The sequence below is a fragment of the Haematobia irritans genome, chromosome 3, assembly GCF_050003625.1.
Source record: "Haematobia irritans isolate KBUSLIRL chromosome 3, ASM5000362v1, whole genome shotgun sequence".
In the NCBI taxonomy this organism is placed as follows: domain Eukaryota; kingdom Metazoa; phylum Arthropoda; class Insecta; order Diptera; family Muscidae; genus Haematobia; species Haematobia irritans.
Genome location: NC_134399.1, coordinates 63,890,572 through 63,897,189, shown reverse-complemented (window position 1 = coordinate 63,897,189; position 6,618 = coordinate 63,890,572). Strand labels below are relative to the sequence as shown.

Sequence of the window (6,618 nt, the reverse complement as noted above, 5' to 3'; positions counted from 1 at the left end):
ATCTGAGCCAAGATATGGTCAGATCTGAGCAGATCCGAAAAATGGTTATATCTGGTCAGATCTAAATACTATGAAATTGGATCTGATCAGATCTCAAAAATGAGACACATCTAATCAGATCTAATTTGATATAATTGTATATTATTTGATACAATCGTATCTTTCGAGATCTTTCAACACATAAAAGCCCATAATTTGTATATAAAATGAGATCAATTGTTTTATTTAATAATACAGACAAAAAGTATGTGCATAATAAATATGTTTAATTTAAATTGATCCATCAAAGCTATTTAAGAGTATTAACAGTTGAGTTAGAGTGTTGTCCAAGGGTTTTTTCGTTTGTTTCTACTGCTTTGGACTTAGACACGCGGCTAAAGTATTACAGCGTGAAGGCAATCTGCAATGAAATTAAGTAAAAAAACACTTATTAAACAAATATAGGAATAAACAAATATGGGAATATATTGAACTATGTAAGCAAGTATTAGTATTGTTTTGGATCATTCTTCTTTAAGTTGCAATAAAAATTGCCATCTAATTTTATGTTGCTTTTAATACTCACATTTAAAGTGTATTCGGGATTAGGTTAGGTATAGCGATAGGCTGTTATTTTAGGCTCATACATACTATTCAGACCATCATGACATCACAGTGATCAACATCTCACTTATCACTGACTGCTGCTCGATTCAATAATTAGCTCAATAACATGGGACCTCCTTGCTATAATCGAGTCCTATCGGCATTTCACGTTGCGCTGAAACAACTTAGAGAATCTTTGAAGCAGAAATGTCACCAACATTACTGCGAGGAGTTAATCCACCGCCGAAATAATTTTTGGTGTTGGTCGGAACTGGGATTGAACCCGTGACCTTTTGAATGCAAGGCGGGCATGTTAACCAGTACACCACTGAGGTTTCCTTTTTTCCAAATCTAGAAAATAGTAAAACAATATGAAAATGACTACTAAGGAAATAACAAATACAATCTACTTACCTACATAATCTCCGCAATAAAGGAAACGATATACACTTTATCAAAGGAACACATTTAAAACAATTATATTAAATTTCTTAATTTTCTCAGCTAGTCTGGCGTTAAATTTGTTTAGAAGTGATGCCCCTGACGGCGTTGACATTTGACATAATGACATTGATGTTTAGACGTGTATTTCAAAAATCTTTTTAACTTGTTCATGATTTTTTTATTATATTTTGGACCGTATTTAACCCCATATATAGTCAGATATGATGTTATATCTACCATATCTTATTAGATATAGTGCTATATATGGTCCTATCCAAGCATATATTATTAGATATGCCAGATATAATTAAATATTATACTAAAGGGTGATTCTTTTAAGGTTAGGATTTTCATGCATTAGTATTTGACAGATCACGTGGGATTTCAGACATGGTGTCAAAGAGAAAGATGCTCAGTATGCTTTGACATTTCATCATGAATAGACTTACGATCTGCCACAACGTCGAATTTTCAGTGAATGGGCCCTAGAAAAGTTGGCAGAAAATCCGCTTTTTTATCGACAAATTTTGTTCAGCGATGAGGCTCATTTCTGGTTGAATGGCTACGTAAATAAGCAAAATTGCCGCATTTGGAGTGAAGAGCAACCAGAATCCGTTCAAGAACTGCCCATGCATCCCGAAAAATGCACTGTTTGGTGTGGTTTGTACGCTGGTGGAATCATTGGACCGTATTTTTTCAAAGATGCTGTTGGACGCAACGCTACGGTGAATGGCGATCGCTATCGTTCGATGCTAACAAACTTTTTGTTGCCAAAAATGGAAGAACTGAACTTGGTTGACATGTGGTTTCAACAAGATGGCGCTACATGCCACACAGCTCGCGATTCTATGGCCATTTTGAGGGAAAACTTCGGAGAACAATTCATCTCAAGAAATGGACCGGTAAGTTGGCCACCAAGATCATGCGATTTGACGCCTTTAGACTATTTTTTGTGGGGCTACGTCAAGTCTAAAGTCTACAGAAATAAGCCAGCAACTATTCCAGCTTTGGAAGACAACATTTCCGAAGAAATTCGGGCTATTCCGGCCGAAATGCTCGAAAAAGTTGCCCAAAATTGGACTTTCCGAATGGACCACCTAAGACGCAGCCGCGGTCAACATTTAAATGAAATTATCTTCAAAAAGTAAATGTCATGGACCAATCTAACGTTTCAAATAAAGAACCGATGAGATTTTGCAAATTTTATGCGTTTTTTTAAAAAAAAAAGTTATCAAGCCCTTAACAAATCACCCTTTATATATGATGAGATCTGCAATTATATCTAACCAGATCTAGCACCATATATAGCATATCTGTGCATATCTAATTATGTCTGAACCAATATCTGAACAGATCCAATTTGATATTATTAGATAGGATTGGATCCTCCAATTTTTACACGGGTAGTTAAAATTTTCTAAAATAAACCTACATTTTCTTCCACGGTGGGTTCACTTTGTTTTGGGTGTACATATGAATTTTGAATATATTTAATGTTATTCTACGTATCTTTAAAAAGTGCCAACTTTGCCAGATTTTTTTATTTTGGGCTGCTGGGATGTCTGTAACAGATTTACACTATCAGTTTTTCCAATTTTCACCCTCAAAAAACACCAGGAAAGAAAAGTTTTGTTAATTTTAGAAAAATTAGGTTAATTTTCGAAAATTTTAAATAAACTGTATTACAAACGCAGATGTAACGCCGATTTCATAAAACTAAGTAAATATTTTTCGACAAATTCAAGAAAATTTATTGAACATTATTATATTTCTTCGCTTGTAAAAGAAAATTTCGTAGTGTGAAGGTAAAAATTGGAGTTCAAAATTGAACAAATGTCTTTACAGCTATATGAATTTCAAGATGGGCGCATTATTGGTAAAAATTTTAAGAAATTTTTAACTATTTTGTGGGAGACGCAAATCTTTATACATTTGTGTATATTTTTCCCCTTTTTTATTAAACTTCCCAATTATTAAACTTTCTCAAAACATAATAATTCCATGAACTAGGTTAGGTTAGGTTAAAGTGGCAGCCCGATTAAGTTTCAGGCTCACTTATTCTATTCAGTCCTTTGTGATACCACATTAACTGAAAGTACTTATTACACCCTCACAAAAAATCGCTTCTGTAACATATACCCCAAACACAGTTTGCTTCAAGCATATTTATTTGCAGGATTGGTCCAAACAAAATATTGTTTGTATTGTTCAAACATATTATGTTTCACCTTAGGACATATACTGGTAAAAAAAAAAATTAATGAAATTTTCTTTGTGTGGATATATTTTCAAGGCGCCAATTGGTTACTTCCATTATTTTACTTGCAGCATACTCTCTGGGTCTTTCTTTCTATACACATATATGTTTATAGGCTATTTCTAAATAAATATATTTTTGCAGCTAAGCATATTATATTTACAAACAGTTTATATCCCAAACATAATATGTTCTAACATATTAACATATATGTCCCAAACATGTTATGCTAGTTTATGAACATTATATGCTTGCACTTAAAAATATTGTGTTAAAAAATTTGAGTTCGAAACATATAATATTTACACCCAAACATATGAAAAACAGCCTTTTTCGTCCGTGTACATATGGGCACTTCTAGTTTTAACCGCTGAACCTTCTCGATTATTTCCTTCTGTTGAACCAACCAGATTGTTCCAAAAACGTTAGCAGACTGCTTAAGTTAACGTTTTCCAGGTCCGCCAGTAATCTAAAGCTATATCCCCAAAAATTTGTTTATGCCTTACACAAAATGCAGGACACTCACACAAGAGATGTTTAATTGATTCCTTTTCCTCCGCATCATGACAGCTCATACAATAGTCATTATACTTGGCGCCAATAGTTTTTCAAAATTTCCTATCAGGCAGCGACCCGTTATAACAGATATCAGGTTTGATATCTGACGTCTCGAGAACACTAGTGTGCGGTTTAAGTTTAAATGGGGCCATATTTGCTTGGTGTCGTTACAACCCTTGCAATTCTCCTATCGAACATTTGCCATCATAACAGCCTCCTCACGCAGTAAGAGCTTGCAGGTAGCCAGAGGCATACAGATTCTAGTTCCCCTGGGATATGTAAGGTAGTCCCTAGCCTTGCTAACTCATCCGCTTCGCAGTTCCCCGGTATATTCCTATGGCCAGGCACCCATATTAGGTGAATATTGTGCAGCTCAGCTATCTCATTGAGAGATTTGCGGCAGATGGCCGTTTTCGAGTTAAGGTCCCAAGATTTTATTGCAGGTTGACTGTATGAGTACATATTAATGCCAACATTTTTTGGAACATTACTTCCCAGCCAATTCACCACCTCTCTTATTGCTAATATTTCAGACTGATAAACACTTAGGTGATCTTTTCGTTATTCGAAGTTCCAGATCTTTAGAATATACTCCGAAACCCACTTGTCCATCCAATTTGGAGCCACCAGTGTAGAAATCTATATATCGTTTATTCCCTGGGGCCTGTGTGCACCACGCCTCACTGTTGGGAATTAGAGTTTCAAGCTTTTTTATCGAAAAGTGGTATCCATGAACTAAAACAAAGGCAAATTGGCTTTAGTGAAATATAAGGTTCACTTTTTTTTGAGTGCACTATCAAAAAAACTGAGCCATTGGCCCCATAGTGGGTCGGTTTAATATGTAACTTAGATACTCAAAACAAATAAAAATAAATTTATTCCAAGCCAAAATTAGTAAGACTAGGGAAGATTGACCGGAGTTAGGAGAAGAGAACTTTAACTTTATTTAAATTCATGGATTTATTAAGTTTTGAGAAAGCCTCCTTGACTTCATTTTTTTTTTTTTGCATAAAATAGTTAAATTAACAAAAAAGGGGGAAAATTATACAAAAATGAAGCATAACGATTTACTAAATACAATATGGTTCATAATATCTTAAACTTTGTAAATTTTACCAATCATGCGCTCATCTTGAACGTCGTATGGAACTAAAGATTTTTAACAAGTGAAACAAATTAGTTTCATCTAATGGCTTTTCTGAATTCAACGAAAAATAATATTATTACTAATATTAACGTATATTTTCTAAAATTAACCAATATTTTCCTTGCTGGGTTGATCAATTACGTTCGTCAATATATCGTTAAAAAAAAATACGGAGACTTTTTACAGTCAGTGTATTTACACTAATTCCCAAATCTGTCTAGCTGAACCCTTGAATAAATTTTATTTGCAATAAATAACTGTAATAAAAAATCACTAAAAAGGGTATCGTTTTTATCGAAATGTTGTCAAATCATAAATTAATTCTTAATAGCAAACTTTATCTTAAATACATATAGGCTCAAGTTGTTTTTTATTTAGTTTTGATTTTATTATAATCGGAAGACGATAAATGCATCTTTTCAAATTACCTATGGATCATTCACAAGCCTTTACCTTCGCTTCATATGAGCATTTGCTCCATTGGCTGTATGAATTTTATGAATTAACCAAATTCTCATGAATAAGCATTAGGTCTATGTAGATTTCGTGAGATATCACATTGTTGTTTCTATTCACCCTAGTCGATTTTTGCTTTATTTTAATAATTAATTTTTGGGCAAAAACATAAATAATACCAAAATAAAATTAAAGCAGTAATATTTTGCATATTTGTGAATGCTTTTTTCTTGTTAATGAAACCCAAAATTGCAGATGGGTATGGGATAATGTGGTTTGAAACAAAACTTAGGGGTCATTAATTTCGACTATAGTGTTTCTCTCTTTCTCTCCTTCACACGGGTTTGAAGGAATTTCTACAGTCTAACAAAAATTTTCAACAGGGGTTGCTGCAATTTTTGAATGGGCCATTGCTAATTTTAAATACGACCATCTGAGTATTACAATGCGTTTATTGGATTTTCATGTTTGCTGTCATCTATTGCAATATGGTAGTCTCATGAATGAAAGTTGCTTCAGCTCGACTAGGTAGATGGTATTTGGAATAGTTGTTGGGTCCATGCATTATAATTCGTTATATTCAAACACATCATTCCACTCTATAGGGCTCCCATGCGTGACTATTATCAGATGGTTTGCTTTTTTTATTTATTTAGTATTTGGTTGAGAGTCGCGCGTCTACTTAAATGGGCTAAATTATCTTTACCCTTCATCTATTCGCCAACTGGCCATACGCACTCAAAACTAAAGTGTTAACTTTAATTAAATAAATAACAATGAAAAATAGGCCTATCTAATTGGCATACACAACTGATGCTGTAGTAGTTACAAATTGTTAGCAGAATTCATTCATCTTCATAAAGTATTGAAAGGGATTGAAATGGAAGTTTCACGGTCAGTACTATCTTAAATGTCAATAGGATTTATTTTTCAAAGCATGGGACATATCAATTAGCAATTTTGCAATTTAACTGCAATTGACACCAACATCCTAAAAAAGTGGACCCACTATCAAATTTTATGAAGGGTGATTTTTTAGTTATTATTTTTTGGCAGCAATGGTTTAAATGTACGTTTCGTGTTTTGTTTCACTGTCAAACATCTTCAGTTTGGTCTATAATTTAACCATGTGTGCCAATTATTGAATTTAATTACCAAAATGAGTGCTTTG

At 33.6% G+C, this 6,618-nt stretch overlaps 1 long non-coding RNA gene across 1 annotated transcript; it reads right to left on the bottom strand.

The window, feature by feature from the left end:
* Positions 1 to 565: 565 nt before the first annotated feature.
* Positions 566 to 1,161, bottom strand: LOC142230091 (uncharacterized). Its single transcript, XR_012720576.1, has 2 exons — positions 1,000 to 1,161; positions 566 to 936 (listed from the first exon to the last, which is right to left on the bottom strand). It is a non-coding gene; the product is annotated as an uncharacterized LOC142230091 (long non-coding RNA).
* Positions 1,162 to 6,618: the final 5,457 nt, after the last annotated feature.